Raw genomic sequence first — 20,792 nt, 5'->3', positions numbered from 1 at the left:
TCAGGAATGCAGTGGGGTTAGGGGGACCGAGGGGTGTGTGTGTGTCTGTGTGTGATCCCCCAACAGGCAGGATCAGAATTGTAATAAGCGCAGTAGGAGAAGGCCCTGTGTTGCACCGCTGTACAACTTCTGGAGGAATTGTGGGGGATTTGCATCTAATCTAATTATAAGTCACATCAGGACACCTGAATGCCGTTGTGGGGCGATAGAGGACTATTGCACATTTTGACAGCGAGGAAATATAATACATTTAAGTGCGGCCCTTCGGACCTCAGTAAAGACCAAATGCAGCCCCCAGGGCAAAATGAGTTTGACACTCCTGGCTTAGAGTGTATATCATCCAGGCCAATGAGTTGATAACCTATCAGTGTTTACCCTACATTAATTTAGCAGCGGCGCTCCATTGGATGGGCAACTCCATGATTCAGCCTATTTAAAACTGCCATGCAACATAAGCTGGTCTAAAGGTTATAATGCTTTTAAGAGAAAATTACATTTCAGATGGTGTCTACAAAACAACTCTTTGCCACCACTGATTGGAAAAGTCCTAGAGAAAACACTGCCTATTTAGCCTCACAGATAACATAACATTAGAATGGTGCTGTATGACAAAGCGCATCCCTGCCAGTCCAGCGAGTTGAATACCCATCTGCTTGGCAGCCTGTAGGATGCTCTTCAGCTCCTGTGCTGCAGCCTGCTGCTCAGATTTCTCCAGGTGCTGAGTGAAGAACTGGACTATCTTCTGCCATGTCAGGCCCTCTCTGGAGAACAGCCCCTGCCTTTTCAGACGCTTGGTCTAACATAAGACAAACAGACAGCAAGGGCATAAAGTCACACAGAATTATCATGAAACTACGGAGTCTGATATTGGATGCACACAGTGACCTCTCTCTGCATATCCCTCTCTATCACACACAAAACACACAGCAGAGGGTAACTCTAAGTCCTTTTCAGAACTCAAAGATATAGCGCAGCAGCATACGCCAACTTCCTTGCATAGCGAGCGACTGTGAAATAAGCCTTTCCTTTAGCATTGGGTATTAGTGCTCATCAGGTCAGGGGGTTCAGTGCAAGGAGGGCCGGCAGCAGTATTAACACCATGCCTTTATTACAATCAGCACTTCCATGTCCTCTAAAACTAAAGAATTTTAACTGGAGCTCTGATAATCTCCCAGCGACCCTCATTAGTCCCTCTTTTCCCTCAAGCAGCAGTTTTCACACTGTGGAGGATTTAGCTCTGGGAGAACAGGGCCAGAGGTGGTGGTCTGAGGACCAGGCCCAATTTCCTCCTAAGCAGAGTATCTCAATACACACCAACAACTTAACAAGCCCCAGATCAGAATGAGAGAGGAGAAATTAGGGGAATAGAGGGAGAGGCAAAGATTAGAATATATTTTGAGATGGGAGAGAGAGCGGATTAAAGATGATAACAGGAAAAGAGAGGTAGCATGGTAAATGGGAGAGAGCTGGAGAAAGCGATATCAAGGAGGGAAGTGAGTGAAAAAGCACTACAAGTAGCCTGTGTTCACAACAGCCCAAAGCATCCTCCTCAATTAGCTTAATACACATACATGTGTAATCAGCTCCACCTCCCTCGTATAATAAAGCAGGGCTGTGAATTGCTAGGGACCTCAAGATACGATATCAATATACTTAGGTGCCAATACCATACTGAGATTTTATTGCAATTCAATGTTCCAAACCTATTTCTCACCAAATGGCTTCTGCAGAGGTTCAAAAGAGAGCAATGAGAAAAAGAGTTTTGATCATGGGCATAAGTGATGAAAACAAATTGGCTCCATATTTAAAAATATAGATAACAAGCTTTTCAGGAAAAATACTGGAGTTTTGGTGCTGGTACAGCCGACTACCATGGTTAGTCGGATATGGTCTGTAAAGTATCTTGCTTTAGGTTAGCCTTACCTTCAGATCATATACTTCTTCAGAGAGGTCTTCCTGCCTGCTGACAGTAAAGGAGCGCAGGGCGCCGGTGAGGAGACATTGGTTGCCCACCACTCTGTGGTCCATAAGATGCTACCAAACACAGTCTATCTCTGATCTGAAAGTAACAAAATATTCACACATACGCTATAAAATCAATAGCGGAGTAAACAAAACAATACATTTTTCCCTCACCACCAACAAAGAGGCTTGATTTGTTTTCAATTGGAAGATAAGCTTACATAGATGTTGTCACATAACTGAAGTGTTGGGTAACCAATTTAGGTAACGTAACTAAATGCTTGGTCTGACAGTCAGCATGTCAACTCCACTGACAGCTAGCTAACGTTAGTAAACTCTGGCTAGCATCATCACTTAGTTAGCTAGCTCAGCTCACAATGCATGTCGTGGCTAATAAAAATACAGCCTCTTGCCAAAATGAGTCTTTGAAAGAAATGCTGTAATCTCAATGTCAACAACGTGATTTTGTTAATATGAATAGAATAGTTAACGTGAGCTAACTAGCTAGCTTAGCACAGTGGGAGATAGACCAAATGGAGAGACTTGAGTTAGCTAACGTTAACTGCTTCAATTTGCCACGACGCCCGATACAGTGGCCACAAATGCAGGACAGTGTGGTACGTCATCACAATAATACGAACAAAGTGTGTAAGGATAATTTATACCTGTACTCGTAACGACAGCAAGGACTTAATACTCACGTTTCTACACTTTCAGAAGCGTTTACGTCAGATGTTCTGTCAAAGGTGGAGTAGTGGGTATTGTAGTACGCGTATAAATACTTGTAGCCTGTAGACATGGAAAGGACTACAATATCTATATTAATCGATAAAAGAAGCAAGCCAGCAGTAATCGATTTGTGAGAGAGAAATCAGCGAACTACAGGTATTTATGACAATTATCTTTGCCTACAGTATCATCAAAGATATTGATAACTAACTCCTTTCATTTGTGAAAATATATTTGTTCACAGGTATAATTTTTGGGGGTGTGAAAAGGGTCCTTGCGTGGAAAAGTCTGGGAACCCCTGGAGTAGGGGAATAATATAAGAATGTATTACAGCTTTCTGACTATGAGTTTATTAATCAGTGATGATCACTGGTCTGTGGGTCCAAGGTTGGCTCATATGCGTGTTCAGGTGCTAGTCAGAAACTAGGAAACGCTGAAATTTCTAACTTGCTGACTGGTTGTAGGAAACGTTTCCTTGTTCCAACTAGCAAAATTATCTCTGTGGTAAACACAGATTTAGGAGATCCTATACGTTTTGTTCTATGAGAAATTTTCATCAGCTAGCTTAACTTTTGTGAATTTTGAAGCATTTACAGTATGTAATCAAAACAAGCACGTATACATATAAAATCACCTAAACCGGTGTTAAAGATATTCTCCTGTACTTGTGTATACTTTTTAGCCAGTAGTTCTAAAAGTAGTGCCCACGAGCCAAAAGTGGTCCCTGAAAATGGTGTACTATGTCACAAATGTGCAGATATGTGCACCACTTTGCTCTCTCTCGCTCTACTGTGTGTGCCACTTGCTAGATGTGGCGAAGGGCTGAAGCTCATTGGCTGAAACTCAAATTGCTAGGGGGCTGGCCCATGTGGGGGTAAATGTAGGAAAAATGGCACCACACAGCTTCCAGAAAACAGTCGCTTTCAAACTAGGGATTTCGTGGCTAATTGAGGTAAAACATTAATTCTGCTCATAGATTATGACTGCAAGCTGATGAGCTCTATTATAGCCCAGCAGTAGGCTACTTATACAGTTAAATGGAATAAATTCCAAACTGCTCATAATTCTGCTCATAAATTCCCCCCATACTTGGTTTGAACCCTGGTGGGAACTAGGTCCTACTTTGAAGTGAGTTCAAAGGCGATAACAAACAATCTTGTTTCAGTGTTTCACTGTATTAAACATATAATTGTTTTTCTTATAAATAGTTGATGTAGGCCTAAATACATGTAATAACAAGGCAACAGTAAACATGTTGCCCCCACATGAATGATGCAACAAAAATGTCTAAAATCCAGTTTTTGCTTTGTCATTATGGGGTATTGTGTGTAGATTGATGAGGGGAAAAAAACTATTTAATCAATTTTGGAGTAAGAATAACGTAACAACATGTGGAAAAAGTCAAGGGGTCTGAATACTTTCCGAATGCACTGTAAGTAGGACAAGTGACATTTTGTAAAAAAACGCTTTATATCAGAGTTGTCTCAAGATGGCTATGCATGTTCACGGCATGAGGTGAGTACCATAGTATCTCTCTCAATTGAATACAGGTGGTTGATGTCAACAACCGTTATCGAATATTCAAAAATGTATTAAAATAATGAGATTTATCCGCCAATGCAAAGAGAGGAATAGGCAGGATCTTGTCAGAATATCCATAATCTTTGGTGTAACCGGTGTGAAATGGCTAGCTAGTTAGCAGTGCACACTAGTAGTGTTTCAATTGGTGATGTCATTCGCTCTGAGACCTTGAAGAAGTTGTTTTCATTGCTCTGCAAGGGCCACGGCTTTTGTGGAACGATACTGTAGGGAACAGTGCTTCGTGGGAGGTAGTTGTTGTGTTCAGAGGGTTCCTGGTTCAAACCCAGGTTGGGACAAGGAGAGGGACGGAAAGCAAGATTGTTACACTGTCATATTGTGTAGAGAGAGGAACATTAGACTTAGTTAATTAATTACTTAGGAATAGGTGTTTCTTCTCTACAGGGCATGGATTAGCCCTTGATCATGACACTCGATTACATATAAGAGTTGTTGGACGAAGATGTCTTCTGTACAGGGAGTTTTGTTAAGAGGCCAGATACTCAATCTGAATATTAACACGCGTCGCTTGCTGTACGGTTTTGGAAGCATTATCTTATCTTTCATGTCAGTGAGAAAGCATTTTCAAAAAACTAAAGTTACATTGCTAGGGTTGGTGTCATATCTCTATGTTACAGCGCTTGTTTACGGAAAAGAGTCGGGAGACCACGTGCTAATTAGCTATCTAGCATGCTCCGAACAGCTGCGTGTAAGCTGTACAGTGTCTTTACATAAAATCGGAATTTTTCTCATGAATTCTAGAAATGCCACATAGGCCTGCTAAATAAAGTTTACCAATCAATATGGCAGGGTCAGGCTGCTGAAATGACAGATTGTGCCACAGGCCTACATGTGTTTGCAACAAATAAGCCTCAGGGTCAACACTGCATCTCATCTCAGGCCTATCTGCCTGATTGGATCACATAATTGGATCATAATTGATCACTTAATGGTCAAATCAAACTTGCGTTAACTTGTGTTAACTTGTAGTCTGTCTTTACATACATCTTCATTTACTGTGAGGGTTAATAATATCAATGTGACCTGCATTAATATTAGCAAAGTTATGTAGGCCTAGATAAAGGCCCAAGCCTTTATTGTTTATTCAGTTACTACAGGAAACGTATGAGATGTAATATTCCTTACTGGTAGCTGTGGTGATATTTGATGTTAATTTGATAATGTCACGCCTCATGCCATCTGCTGTGAAACTTAGCCAAAACAGAGGCAGCATGTTGAAGCCAATAGGATGGGGCTATTTGTCTGTCTGGGCACATACCGAGATGGGTCCAGCAATGATAATCATATGCTAAATTATACCCCCTATTATCCATTCCCGCTATGTTATGGAAAATCTCTGAGGATTTAAAATGAGAAGAAGTGCTAAATATTCATAATCTGGTTAATAATCATATTTAACACAATATTGTAGCCTGTTAATGTATATTGTTTGATGTGTGTTTAATGTAATGGTAATCTTTGTCCGGCGGGTCATTGATGAATATGCCTGGGAAGGGTCAGGCTACAGGGAGTCACACATTCTAATCTCTCCTTAACTTTGGATATGAACCAGTCTTATCCACAGAACATAGATCATCCTAATTCTAAACACAGATTTATAAACTGGACCCATTCATTACTGTAGGCTACTGTATGTGTTGGGAGGTCTCGCTGTTTCAGCTGGATTGGTGATGGGCTTTCACATGGTGATGATGAGAAGGAGGATAGGGTTAAACGCAGGGACTCCTCAGATTAAGTCAAAGACTGTAGGATAACTGTTAAGGTTTTACTTAAATACTGGGCATGCCCCGGAGAGGGGCAAAGTCTGTTTCATACACCCTACACCTTAATTAGGGTTACATCCCCTGAAAGCTTTTTCTTTAGGTTTTCAGTGCCACACAGCAGTAAAACTCATCTTCCTCTGTCCCTTGACATGTGTTTTGTGAATCACCCGGCCCCACACACCTTTGTAATTCTGAAACTGTCCTCTTCTAACCCACTCATGAAGGTAGCTCGTCTGATTCATCCCATTTGACTCCTCACCTGTCCTCCCTTTTCCTCCCCTCCTTCTCCTCCCCTCTCCTCTTTTCTTTTCTTCTCCTCTTCTCTCCTCTTCTCCCCTCCCTTCCTCTCCCCTCCCCTCCCCTCCCCTCCACTCCCCTCCCCTCACACACACAGATAACATATCCTCCAGTCGAGGCTACGGGGCATGGATTGTACAGTTTGAGTTTTATTAGTATGAAGTTATCATGAGTGGTGTCATCCCATATCTAGCTGTATTTAACACTAACCTAATTCCAAGTGAGCGTTATCAAGCTCTTGACCTTACCATGGGCAAAGGCATCTGAAACAATAGTAGCAAAATTGCAGAGGAAACTATGCAAATTATGTATTAGAAACAGAGACCGTCAAACAAAATTCAAACCCATTATTTGGCAAGCTTCAAAGTAAGAATCATACAGTTTCAAGCAATGAGTAATAACTGTTTATTTATGATTTATAAACTATATATTAACTGTATATAATCTCAAATCAAATAAGTTAAATGCTTACTTACAAGCCCTTAACCAACAATGCAGTTTTAAGAAAAATTCCAACAAAAAAAAGAAATAAAAGTAACAAATAATTAAAGAGCAGCTGTAAAATAACAATAGCGAGGCTATACACAGGGGGTACCGGTACAGATTCAATGTGCAGGGGCACCGGTTAGTCAAGGTAATTGAGGTAATATGTACATGTAGGTAGAGTTATTAAAATGACTATGCATAGATAATGACAGAGAGTAGCAGCAGTGTAAAAGAGGGGGGGCAATGCAAATAGTCTGGGTAGCCATTTGATTAGATGTTCAGGAGTCTTATGGCTTGGGGTTGGAAGCTGTTTAGAAGCCTCTTTGACCTAAACTTGGCGCTCCGGTACCACTTGCCGTGCGGTAACAGAGAGAACAGTCTATGACTAGGGTGGCTGGAGTCTTTGACAATTTTTAAGGTCTTTCTCTGACATCAACTGGTATAGGGGTCCTGTATGGCAGGAAGCTTGGCCCCAGTGATGTACTGGGCCGTTCGCACTACCTTCAGCAGTGCCTTGCGGTCAGAGGCCGAGCAGTTGCCATACCAGGCAGTGATGCAACCCATCAGGATGCTCTCGATGGTGCAGCAGTAGAACCTTTTGAGGATCTGAGGACCCATGCCAAATCTTTTCAGTCTCCTGAGAGGGAATTGGTTTTGTTGTGCCCTCTTCACGACTGTCTTGGTGTGCTTGGACCATGTTAATTTGTTGGTGATGTGGACGCCAAGGAACTTGAAGCTCTCAACCTGCTCCACTACAGCTCCGTCGATGAGAATGGGGGCGTGCTTGGGCCTACTTTTCCTGTAGTCCACAATCATCTCCTTTGCCTTGATTACGTTGAGGAAGAGGTTGTTGCACCACACGGTCAGGTCTCTGACCTCCTCCCTATAGGCTGTCTTGTTGTTGTCGGTGATCAGGCCTAACATATGTCATTGGCAAACTTCATGATGTTGTTGGAGTCGTGCCTGGCCGTGCAGTCATGAGTGAACAGGGAGTACAGAAAGGGACTGAACACGCACCCCTAAGGGGCTCCTTGTTGAGGATCAGCATGGCCGATGTGTTGTTACCTACCCTTACCACCTGGGGGTGGCCCGTCAGGAAGTCCAGGATCCAGTTACAGAGGGAGGTGTCAATGAATAGCATTCTCACATAGGTGATCCTTTTGTCCAGGTGGGAAATAGCAGTGCGGAGTGCAATAGAGATTGCATCATCTGTGGATCTGTTGGGGCGGTATGCAAATTGGAGTGGGTCTAGGGTTTCTGGGATAATGGTGTTGATGTGAGCCATGACCAGCCTTTCAAAGCACTTCATGGCTACAGACGTGAGTGCTACTGGCCAGTAGTCATTTAGGCAGGTTACCTTAGTGTTCTTGGGCACAGGGACTATGGTGGTCTGCTTGAAACATGTTTGTATTACAGACTCAGACAGGGAGAGGTTGAAAATGTCAGTGAAGACACTTGCCAGTTGGTCAGTGCATGCTCGGAGTACACGTCCTGGTAATCCGTCTGGCCCTGCGGCCTTGTGAATGTTGGCCTGTTTAAAGGTCTTACATCGGCTGCGGAGCGTGTGATCACACAGTCGTCTGGAACAGCTGATGCTCTCATGCATGTTTCAGTGTTACTTGCCTCAAAGTGGGCATAGAAGTGATTTAGCTCATCTGGTAGGCTCGTGTCACTGGGCAGCTCTTGGCTGTGCTTCCCTTTGTAGTCTGTAATAGTTTGTAAGCCCTGCCACATCCGACGAGCGTCGGAGCCGGTGTAGTACGATTCGATCTTAGTCCTGTATTGATGCTTTGCCTGTTTGATGGTTCGTCGGAGGGCATAGAGGGATTTATTATAAGCTTCCGTGTTAGAGTTCCACTCCTTGAAAGTGGCAGCTCTACCCTTTAGCTCAGTGCGGATGTTGCCTGTAATCCATGGCTTCTGGTTTGGGTATGTACGTGCAGTCACTGTGGGGACTGTACGTACATCTACTGTACATATAAACACTTTACAACCCCCCTTAAGAGGTACCAAAAAAAACGATTTCTGCACAAAGACAATTACAATATACTGTGCTGAAGTGCTGACGTCATGCCAGCTCCAAATTACCCAGCATTCTTTCCTCTCTTACAAACTGGTGTGTTATTCTATTATGTAAATGTTGCAATGTGATCCGTACCTGCTACACCTGCCATCAGCATTTACATTATGACTAAACTTGCAATGGCAGCCAGACAGAGAGCATTATTTCTGTGTTGTGCTCCCTATGATGTGGGCCCTGACACAGCAATGAAAGAATAGAATGTGTCTAGTGGTAACAACATTCTGTAGGCTATTCATTTGTACACTGAACTGCTACAGTGTGAATGAATAGAATACATTCTATGTCTCTGTTGTGTCTTGTTGTTGATGCTTTTCCTAAGAGTTGAATCAGATGCAGAAAGGTGCATACATATCATGTTAAAACCTATGAGTAGAATATGATTTTTGAAAACATTGCTGTGTGTTTTTGCTACGTTTGTAAAAATGATCTACTGATTAAAAATGGATCGTAACAGTACATTTTCTCTCAGGTCAGAATCTCAAATAATCAATCAAGAAAGTTCTGGGGGGGTCTGGGGGAATATACATTGTATTTATTTCCCAGAGCATAATATTTAATGGTGTTTACCATTTCACAGGGCCTATCTGACATTCACATTTTTCCTTCCTCAACAGAAACAAAGCAAACCCTGCACGAAGAAATAACTACTTAGCATTCTGGGCATTTCAAATGTTCAAATGCAGGGTGGTGGTGGGTACATTAGAGGCTCCTGTCTGCTAATGTTCTACAGAGCCGAGAGGAGAGGGGGGAGCACTGCGAGAGAAGGAGAGAGGAGCAGAGAGAGAGAAAGAGAGAGAGGGGAGCGGGGCGAGAGAGAGAGGGAGAGAGGAGCAGAGGGAGAAAGAGAGAGGAGCAGAGAGAGAGAGAGAGAGAGAGAGAGAGAGGGGAGCAGGGTGAGAGAGATGGATAGAGGAGCAGAAAGAGGTGCAGAGCGAGAGAGAGAGAGAGAGAGGAGCAGAGAGAGAGGAGCAGAGAGAGAGAGTGAGGAGCAGAGAGAGAGAGGAGCAGAGAGAGAGATAGATAGAGAGAGAGGGAGAGTGCAAGAGATAGAGAGACACTTCTCGCTCCCAACAGAAACAATAAGAAACCCTCTTGCTATCTGCTGTGGCTGAGCAGGGTCATTTGTTTGTGTCGTAATGGCACTGAACACTGTGCTAATGTGCTTCCAGGATGCCTGGTAACAGCTTTTCCCCTCCCCAGCCCAGGATATGAAACCTATCCTAATTATTTACATTGTGAATTGTGCTCCATGGCGAAGGACTTATGCTGCAGCTCAGCCACGATCAGAAAATCTTAATAACTCACCTCCCTGAAACAATCTGCCAGATGCTCCCAACATCTATAGGAGAGAGAGAGAGAGAGAGAGAGAGAGAGAGAGAGAGAGAGAGAGAGAGAGAGTGAGAGTGAGAGTGACGGTGTGTGTGGAGGGTGTGCATGTTACATGTCACATGCCTCTGCATTTTCCAGCAGTTTGTGTGAAGAGGGGTTGCTCTGCTAATCTTTCTCTCCATGGTATCTGGTTAGGAGCCTGACAGATGTGTTGACTGCTTGTTCCACAGAATGGTCTCTGAAATAACTTAAATGATTTGGTTTATTTTTCCTGAGGTGGGATGTTTGCCTCATATACTTTCTAGGTTATCAAATTGGATTCTCACTTGGAATAGTTGGTCAATCTAACTGGACAATATTTGAAAATGTAAAAAAATCAATTTTAGATAGAATCTAATATGATGGTACATGTCAGAATAAAATGTAAGGTGAAATAGAATTCTGTACAGCGCCTGAGATTCTCGTACCCAATACAGATGTGTCAGAACTCTGAAGTAAACTTTTCAAGGAAGGTAATTCAGAATGATAAATACATAGTGAAACAAATATTTCTACTCCAAATATTGAACAGTTTAAAAAGAAGGATTGTATCTTCAGTCAGAATGCAGCAGGAGTCTTACACACGCTTTGTGGCCATTTCACTAAACTGTCTAAGCTGTGCCCCATCTTCAATCTATGAGGGTGAGAGGAGGAGAGAGAGAGAGAGAGAGAGAGAGAGAGAGAGAGAGAGAGAGAGAGAGAGAGAGAGAGAGAGAGAGAGAGAGAGAGAGAGAATGACACCTTTTGCACTTTAGTGTTGCCCAGCCTTTTGAGACGGCTAGATAGTGATTTTCATAGAATGTCATTATTAGACCTAGCATCAGGCACCGTGGCTGGAATAGGATTCTGGGTAATTCTCACTCTGTCTGACACTCAGTGCTCTTGTCTGAGGAAGGGAAGTGTCTGACATTTCATTTAGTAGCCCTGCAGACGGGCTACCAGTCAGACACCCCCATCCTCAATCACAGGGGTGCTGATCTGGGGGTGTGGGGTACAGGAGGGGTGTCCTGGTGGTGTAGATAAGGGGAAGGGCATGGTGTGTGGGAGGGAGGGGCATGGCGTGCTGCTCTAGTGGGGAAGGGATGGGATGGGGAGGCCCTGGCTGGCACTAACAAATGAATCTGCAAACAGAGGTCTACTGTTGGTGGTGTCCTGGGATGGGTGGATGTTATATTCATTATGGTACCTGAGTCACTGGTCACTGGACCTATAGCAGAACTTGTTCACAGAACTGATAATAATAAGGCTGGTTTGCAGTTCTATATACAGGTAACTGCCAAAATAAAGGAAACACCAACATAACGTGTCTAACAGAGCATTGGACCACCACGAGCCGCCAGAACAGCTTCAATGCACCTTGGCATAGATCCTACAAGTGTCTGGAACTATTGGAGGGATGCGACATCATTGTTCCACGAGATATTCCATAGTTTTGTGTTTTGTTGATGGTGGTGGAAAACGCCGTCTCAGGCGCCTCTCCGGAATTTCCCATAAGTGTTTGATTGGGTTGAGATCTGGTGACTGAGACAAACACACACACACCCACACATACCCTTTAACCCCCCTCTGCTCCTTTGAGACCCCTCTTTCAAAGTCACTGAGATCTCTTCTTCTAGCCATGGTAGCCATTATAATGGTAAACTGGGTATTTTTATATATGACCCTAAGCAGGATGAGATGTTAATTGCTAAATTAACTCAGGAACCACACCAGTGTGGAAGCACCTGCTTTCAATATACAGTACTTTGTATCCCTCATTTGCTCAAGTGTTCCCTTTATTTTTGGCAGTTACAGTACCTGTAGATTGGAACCCTTTTTAGGGCCATATATGAAGGGAGACATTGAACCCTTCTTGGTTCTAACACCATTTCGTCTGACATTTCACCATAGGTCCTACATTTATAGATCTACATACATAGGAAGAGACATGAACATGCCGCACATCACATCAGCATGACAGGGTTCTCCTTGCTGAGGGGCTAAATAGTTTGATCTATATGGTGTGGTGAGTCCTCTTATATAACCTCAAACATTCGGCTTGAACACCACATGAATGACATCACTGGATCCTTACTGTGACTTAAACATATGCATAAAATAACTTTCCTGTATCAACACAAGGAGTCCAATTTGTTAGAAATCTGTAGATGAAATATTAAATCAAGTCAAATCCATTTTCATTGTGCTGACAAACAGACTTGTTTTTTCTGCTTGAATGCAGCTTTATTAATGACCACAATGGGGAATTTCTATATCACCCAAAATGCAATTTGTTTGATGCACAACCATGACAAAAAACACTTAGATCTGAGGTTTTTTTAATGTTCATACTGTACATTTTGGCAGATGCAGGTACTGCTGTGTTTTCCTACTTGTCATTGTAATAGCAGAGGTAGCACTTAGGAGTGGCGGCGGTGGGTGATTTAATGAAAATGTACTGTTGAGTGTGTACGTAGCCAGAGCCTCATCATCCAGACTGCGCCGCAACTGTTTGCACTTTCAGATAATCAATCCCACAGAGACACAAATGAACGGATTGATTTAAACCTCGGAGCAGCCGGCCAGACCCCACTGCACTGAGAAACTCTATCCATCACCAAACACAATAGCTTTCTCAAGCGCATCACAGGTAAGAACCACTCCATCAACTGCGGCGTGGAGAGATCACAGTAGTGAGACTAACTACAAATGAGACTGGACCTCCACTCTGCTACCACTATAGAGCAGAGTCAGCTAGCCAGAAAGTCAGCCAGTAAGTCAGCCGGCCACAGCTAGCCAGCTAACCACAGCCTAACCCTCTCTCTCTCTCTCTCTCTCTCTCTCTCTCTCTCTCTCTCCAGCCAGTCACAGTCAGCCAGCCAGTCACCTGGTCTGAGAAAGATGCCCCCGACACAGGACACAGAGACTCTATGGAAGTCCTCTCACTGGCCAGTTCTCATGGTAACATGATCTCTGCATGCATCTCTATGGGGCTACAACTTCCCTAAGTGAAGTGTGGCTAGTGATCGGTGATATGTTTATATATTGCCTATAGTATAGCTACAACATACAAGCTATCATTGCAAACGTGTTTGCCCTTAGATATTTACATGCTACTTTGTGCATTGGATATTCAGTGTATGTGGGTGCGAAGTCAAATCCAGCTTCTTATTTATTTGAGGTTAAATTCATAGAGTTTCATGTTACAAACTATCACATATGAATTGTCACAGTGTATTTTAATCAGAGCAAACAGAGTACTACTGCCAAGCAAACAGATGACTGTCACTCTACCCCCTAGCTATCTCTGGGAAATCACACTGTAAAAGACTACATTTTAATTAAGTTCAATAACGGTGGTATTTTTCTGTACATGTTGTTGTATTTTTTTGTATATTGGTAGTTACAGTCTTGTTGTATTTGATATCATGGAAAATGTACCCACGTTTCTTGACAGCATTCCAATACAACTATTCATTTTGTCTTCATACTAGCGTTTACTGGTAGGACAGTGATATGCAAAAGTATTCAGACCCCTTGGATTTATTGTGTTACAAAGTGGGATGAACATTTATTTAGTTGTAATTTATTGGTCAACAGTCTACACAAAATACTCTGTAATGTCAAAGTGGAAGATTCTTTATTTTTTTTAAAACAAATTAAATAATTTAAATATAGTCATTCAGCTCCCTGAGTCAATACATGTTAGAATCATCTTTCGCATCGATTACAGCTGTGATTCTTCTGGATTGTGCAATATTTACCCATTATTCTTTTCAAAATTCTTCAAGCTCTATCAAGATGTTGGGGATCATGGCTCAACAGCAATGTTCAAGTTTTGCCATAGATTTTAAAACAGATTTAAGTCAAAACTGAAACTTGGCCACTCAGGAACTTTCCCAGTCTTCTTGGTAAGCAACTCCAGTGTAGATTTGGCTTTGTATTGTAGATTATTTTCCTGCTGGAAGGTGAATTCCTCTCCCAGTGTCTGGTGTAAAGCAGACTGAAGCAGGTTATCCTCTAGGATTTTGCCTGTGCTTAGCTCCACCCTGTTTACTTGCTTATTATTATTTAACTATGCGAGTCAGTTAAGAAGACATTCTTATTTACAATGACAACTTACCCTGGCCAAACCTGGACAACGCTTGGCCAATTGTGCGCCACCCTATGGGACTCCCAATCACAGCTGGATGTGAGCCTGGATTTGAACCAGGGACTGTAGTGACACCTCGTGCACTGAGATGCAGTGCCTTAGACCGCTGCACCACTCGGGCATACATGATGCAGCCACCACCATGCTTGAAAATAAGGAAGCAGTTACTCAGTGATGTGTTGCGTTGGATTTGCCCCAAACATATGGCTTTGCATTTAGGCCAAAAGGTGTATTCTTTTGCTGTGTTTTTTGTTGTTGTTTCAGTGTTACTTTAGTGCCTTGTTGCATACATACATGTTTTGGAATATATGTATTCTGTATATTTGTATTCTTCTTTTCACTCTGTCATTTAGGTCATTATTGTAAGTCGCTCTGGATAAGAGCGTCTGCTAAATGACTTAAATGTAAATGTAATGTTATTGTGGAGTCATTACAATGTTGTTGATCCATCCTCAGTTTTCTCCTGTCACAGCCATTGAACTCTGTAACTGTTTTAACATCACCAATGGTAACATCTCTGAGCAATTTCCTTCCTGTCCTGCAGTTCAGTTCAGAAGGACGACTGTATCTTTGATGTGTCTGGGTGGTTTAATACATCATCCACAGCATAATTATTAATTTGGCCATGCTTAAAGAAATATAACATTTCTTATTGTTACCCATCTACCAATCACTGTCCTTCTTTATGAGGCTTTCAAAAAGCCTTTGTAGTTGAATCTGTGCTTGTAATTCAACATTTGACTGAGGGACCTTCCCGATCTTGTATGTATGGAGGACAGAGGAAAGGTTAGTCATTTATAAATCATGTCAACCCCTATTATTTCACATAGAGTGAGTCCATATAACTTATTATGTGATTTGTTTAGCAAATTCTGACTCCTGAACTCATGTAGACGTGCCTAAACAAAGGAGCTGAATACTTATGCAACTATATTTTAGTTATGAATGTTGTTTCTTTTAAAAAATATAGATTTATTTTCTCACTTTGACATTACATAGTATTTTGTGTAGATTGTTGACAAAAAATGACAATTAAATCCATTATAATCCCACTTTGTAACACAATAAAATGTGAAGAAATCCAAGGGTCATGACTACTTTTGCAAGGCACCATCACTACAGCTACACTTCACTATAATTAATTCACTACACTACAATTCATTTAACTGAGTCACTTAATACATGTCAGGGTAATGTGTATCCACTTCTCCTGAGGTATCATTTTGATAGCGTGATTAAAAGCAATGACATTAAAACCCCAAATAATCATGACTTTATCGTTTAATCTTTTCTCTCCCACTGAAATGAATGAGTGCAAGTAGCCCTCTCTCCCCTCTCTTTCTCTCTCTCCGCCTCATCTGTCTTTCTGTCTATCTCACTCCTCTCCCCCTCTCTTTCTCTCTCTCCGCCTCTTCTCTGTCTTTCTGTCTATCTCACTCCTCTCCCCCTCTCTTTCTCTCTCTCCGCCTCATCTGTCTTTCTGTCTATCTCACTCCTCTCCCCCTCTCTTTCTCTCTCTCTGCCTCTTCTCTGTCTTTCTGTCTGTCTGTCTCACTCCTCTCCCCCTCTCTTTCTCTCTCTCCGCCTCTTCTCTGTCTTTCTGTCTGTCTATCTCACTCCTCTCCCCCTCTCTTTCTCTCTCTCCGCCTCTTCTGTCTTTCTATCTGTCTATCTCACTCCTCTCCCCCTCTCTTTCTCTCTCTCGGCCTCTTCTGTCTTTCTGTCTGTCTCACTCCTCTCCCCCTCTCTTTCTCTCTCTCCGCCTCTTCTGTCTTTCTGTCTGTCTGTCTCACTCCTCTCCCCCTCTCTTTCTCTCTCTCCGCCTCTTCTCTGTTTTCTGTCTGTCTGTCTCACTCCTCTCCCCCTCTCTTTCTCTCTCTCCGCCTCTTCTGTCTTTCTGTCTGTCTGTCTCACTCCTCTCCCCCTCTCTTTCTCTCTCTCCGCCTCTTCTGTCTTTCTGTCTGTCTGTCTCACTCCTCTCCCCCTCTCTTTCTCTCTCTCCGCCTCTTCTCTGTCTTTCTGTCTGTCTCACTCCTCTCCCCCTCTCTTTCTCTCTCTCCGCCTCTTCTCTGTCTTTCTGTCTGTCTCACTCCTCTCCCCCTCTCTTTCTCTCTCTCCACCTCTTCTGTCTTTCTGTCTGTCTGTCTCACTCCTCTCCCCCTCTCTTTCTCTCTCTCCGCCTCTTCTGTCTTTCTGTCTGTCTCACTCCTCTCCCCCTCTCTTTCTCTCTCTCCGCCTTTTCTCTGTCTTTCTGTCTGTCTCACTCCTCTCCCCCTCTCTTTCTCTCTCTCCGCCTCTTCTGTCTTTCTGTCTGTCTATCTCACTCCTCTCCCCCTCTCTTTCTCTCTCTCCGCCTCTTCTGTCTTTCTGTCTGTCTATCTCACTCCTCTCCCCCTCTCTTTCTCTCTCTCCGCCTCTTCTGTCTTTCTGTCTCTGTCTCACTCCTCTCCCCCTCTCTTTCTCTCTCTCCGCCTCTTCTCTGTCTTTCTGTCTGTCTATCTCACTCCTCTCCCCCTCTCTTTCTCTCTCTCCGCCTCTTCTCTGTCTTTCTGTCTGTCTGTCTCACTCCTCTCCCCCTCTCTTTCTCTCTCTCCGCCTCTTCTCTGTCTTTCTGTCTGTCTCACTCCTCTCCCCCCTCTCTTTCTCTCTCTCTCCGCCTCTTCTCTGTCTTTCTGTCTGTCTGTCTCACTCCTCTCCCCCTCTCTTTCTCTCTCTCCGCCTCTTCTCTGTCTTTCTGTCTGTCTATCTCACTCCTCTCCCCCTCTCTTTCTCTCTCTCCGCCTCTTCTGTCTTTCTGTCTGTCTATCTCACTTCTCTCCCCCTCTCTTTCTCTCTCTCCGCCTCTTCTCTGTCTTTCTGTCTGTCTCACTCCTCTCCCCCTCTCTTTCTCTCTCTCCGCCTCTTCTCTGTCTTTCTGTCTGTCTATCTCACTCCTCTCCCCCTCTCTTTCTCTCTCTCCGCCTCTTCTGTCTTTCTGTCTGTCTATCTCACTTCTCTCCCCCTCTCTTTCTCTCTCTCCGCCTCTTCTGTCTTTCTGTCTGTCTGTCTCACTCCTCTCCCCCCTCTCTTTCTCTCTCTCCGCCTCTTCTCTGTCTTTCTGTCTATCTCACTTCTCTCCCCCTCTCTTTCTCTCTCTCCGCCTCTTCTGTCTTTCTGTCTGTCTGTCTCACTCCTCTCCCCCTCTCTTTCTCTCTCTCCGCCTCTTCTCTGTCTTTCTGTCTATCTCACTTCTCTCCCCCTCTCTTTCTCTCTCTCCGCCTCTTCTGTCTTTCTGTCTGTCTCACTCCTCTCCCCCCTCTCTTTCTCTCTCTCCGCCTCTTCTCTGTCTTTTTGTCTATCTCACTTCTCTCCCCCTCTCTTTCTCTCTCTCCGCCTCTTCTCTGTCTGTCTGTCTATCTCACTCCTCTCCCCCTCTCTTTCTCTCTCTCCGCCTCTTCTCTGTCTTTCTGTCTATCTCACTCCTCTCCCCCTCTCTTTCTCTCTCTCCGCCTCTTCTCTGTCTTTCTGTCTATCTCACTCCTCTCCCCCTCTCTTTCTCTCTCTCCGCCTCTTCTCTGTCTTTCTGTCTGTCTATCTCACTCCTCTCCCCCTCTCTTTCTCTCTCTCCGCCTCTTCTGTCTTTCTGTCTGTCTATCTCACTCCTCTCCCCCTCTCTTTCTCTCTCTCCGCCTCTTCTGTCTTTCTGTCTCTGTCTCACTCCTCTCCCCCTCTCTTTCTCTCTCTCCGCCTCTTCTCTGTCTTTCTGTCTGTCTATCTCACTCCTCTCCCCCTCTCTTTCTCTCTCTCTGCCTCTTCTCTGTCTTTCTGTCTGTCTGTCTCACTCCTCTCCCCCTCTCTTTCTCTCTCTCCGCCTCTTCTCTGTCTTTCTGTCTGTCTCACTCCTCTCCCCCTCTCTTTCTCTCTCTCTCTCTCCGCCTCTTCTCTGTCTTTCTGTCTGTCTGTCTCACTCCTCTCCCCCTCTCTTTCTCTCTCTCCGCCTCTTCTCTGTCTTTCTGTCTGTCTATCTCACTCCTCTCCCCCTCTCTTTCTCTCCTCTCTCCGCCTCTTCTGTCTTTCTGTCTGTCTATCTCACTTCTCTCCCCCTCTCTTTCTCTCTCTCCGCCTCTTCTCTGTCTTTCTGTCTGTCTATCTCACTCCTCTCCCCCTCTCTTTCTCTCTCTCCGCCTCTTCTCTGTCTTTCTGTCTGTCTATCTCACTCCTCTCCCCCTCTCTTTCTCTCTCTCCCTCCTCTTCTGTCTTTCTGTCTGTCTTTCTCCCTTCTCTCTCCCCCTCTCTTTCCTCTCTCTCCGCCTCTTCTGTCTTTCTGTCTGTCTGTCTCACTCTCTCCCCCTCTCTTTCTCTCTCTCCGCCTCTTCTCTGTCTTTCTGTCTATCTCACTTCTCTCCCCCTCTCTTTCTCTCTCTCCGCCTCTTCTGTCTTTCTGTCTGTCTGTCTCACTCCTCTCCCCCTCTCTTTCTCTCTCTCCGCCTCTTCTCTGTCTTCTGTCTATCTCACTTCTCTCCCCCTCTCTTTCTCTCTCTCCGCCTCTTCTGTCTTTCTGTCTGTCTCACTCCTCTCCCCCTCTCTTTCTCTCTCTCCCGCCTCTTCTGTCTTTTTGTCTATCTCACTTCTCTCCCCCTCTCTTTCTCTCTCTCCGCCTCTTCTCTGTCTTTCTGTCTATCTCACTCCTCTCCCCCTCTCTTTCTCTCTCTCCGCCTCTTCTCTGTCTTTCTGTCTATCTCACTCCTCTCCCCCTCTCTTTCTCTCTCTCCGCCTCTTCTCTGTCTTTCTGTCTGTCTATGTCACTCCTCTCCCCCTCTCTTTCTCTCTCTCCGCCTCTTCTCTGTCTTTCTGTCTGTCTATCTCACTCCTCTCCCCCTCTCTTTCTCTCTCTCCTCCTCTTCTGTCTTTCTGTCTCTGTCTCACTCCTCTCCCCCTCTCTTTCTCTCTCTCCGCCTCTTCTGTCTTTCTGTCTGTCTATCTCACTTCTCTCCACCTCTCTTTCTCTCTCTCCGCCTCTTCTCTGTCTTTCTGTCTGTCTATCTCACTCCTCTCCCCCTCTCTTTCTCTCTCTCCGCCTCTTCTCTGTCTTTCTGTCTGTCTATCTCACTCCTCTCCCCTCTCTTTCTCTCTCTCCGCCTCTTCTGTCTTTCTGTCTATCTCACTCCTCTCCCCCTCTCTTTCTCTCTCTCCGCCTCTTCTCTGTCTTTCTGTCTATCTCACTTCTCTCCCCCTCTCTTTCTCTCTCTCCGCCTCTTCTCTGTCTTTCTGTCTATCTCACTCCTCTCCCCCTCTCTTTCTCTCTCTCCGCCTCTTCTCTGTCTTTCTGTCTGTCTGTCTCACTCCTCTCCCCCTCTCTTTCTCTCTCTCCGCCTCTTCTCTGTCTTTCTGTCTGTCTATCTCACTCCTCTCCCCCTCTCTTTCTCTCTCTCCGCCTCTTCTGTCTTTCTGTCTATCTCACTCCTCTCCCCCTCTCTTTCTCTCTCTCCGCCTCTTCTGTCTTTCTGTCTGTCTCACTCCTCTCCCCCTCTCTTTCTCTCTCTCCGCCTCTTCTCTGTCTTTCTGTCTGTCTATCTCACTTCTCTCCCCCTCTCTTTCTCTCTCTCCGCCTCTTCTCTGTCTTTCTGTCTGTCTCACTCCTCTCCCCCTCTCTTTCTCTCTTTCCGCCTCTTCTCTGTCTTTCTGTCTGTCTATCTCACTCCTCTCCCCCCTCTCTTTCTCTCTCTCCGCCTCTTCTGTCTTTCTGTCTGTCTATCTCACTCCTCTCCCCCTCTCTTTCTCTCTCTCCGCCTCTTCTCTGTCTTTCTGTCTGTCTATCTCACTCCTCTCCCCCTCTCTTTCTCTCTCTCCGCCTCTTCTCTGTCTTTCTGTCTGTCTATCTCACTCCTCTCCCCCTCTCTTTCTCTCTCTCCGCCTCTTCTGTCTTTCTGTCTGTCTATCTCACTCCTCTCCCCCCTCTCTTTCTCTCTCTCTCCGCCTCTTCTCTGTCTTTCTGTCTATCTCACTCCTCTCCCCCTCTCTTTCTCTCTCTCCGCCTCTTCTCTGTCTTTCTGTCTATCTCACTCCTCTCCCCCTCTCTTTCTCTCTCTCCGCCTCTTCTCTGTCTTTCTGTCTGTCTCACTCCTCTCCCCCTCTCTTTCTCTCTCTCCGCCTCTTCTGTCTGTCTTTCTGTCTATCTCACTCCTCTCCCCCTCTCTTTCTCTCTCTCTGCCTCTTCTCTGTCTTTCTGTCTGTCTATCTCACTCCTCTCCCCCTCTCTTTCTCTCTCTCCGCCTCTTCTGTCTTTCTGTCTGTCTATCTCACTCCTCTCCCCCCTCTCTTTCTCTCTCTCCGCCTCTTCTGTCTTTCTGTCTGTCTGTCTCACTCCTCTCCCCCTCTCTTTCTCTCTCTCTCC

The 20,792-nt window shown here is 44.6% G+C and overlaps 1 protein-coding gene across 1 annotated transcript in view; it reads right to left on the bottom strand.

The window, feature by feature from the left end:
• The window catches only part of LOC115177526 (activating signal cointegrator 1 complex subunit 3-like), a 50,312-nt gene extending 47,610 nt beyond the window's left edge, over window positions 1-2,702 (bottom strand). The window contains exons 1-4 of the mRNA XM_029738400.1: window positions 2,628-2,702; window positions 1,924-2,059; window positions 1,715-1,724; window positions 646-796 (exon numbers count right to left, since the gene is read on the bottom strand). The gene's annotated coding sequence lies outside the window, so the exon portion shown is untranslated. The remainder of the gene's footprint in view (window positions 1-645; window positions 797-1,714; window positions 1,725-1,923; window positions 2,060-2,627) is intronic.
• Between the last annotated feature and the right edge of the window lie 18,090 nt (window positions 2,703-20,792).

Source organism: Salmo trutta, chromosome 37 (assembly GCF_901001165.1).
Source record: "Salmo trutta chromosome 37, fSalTru1.1, whole genome shotgun sequence".
Taxonomy (NCBI): Eukaryota; Metazoa; Chordata; class Actinopteri; order Salmoniformes; family Salmonidae; genus Salmo; species Salmo trutta.
This window is presented reverse-complemented; position numbering and strand designations above follow the sequence as displayed.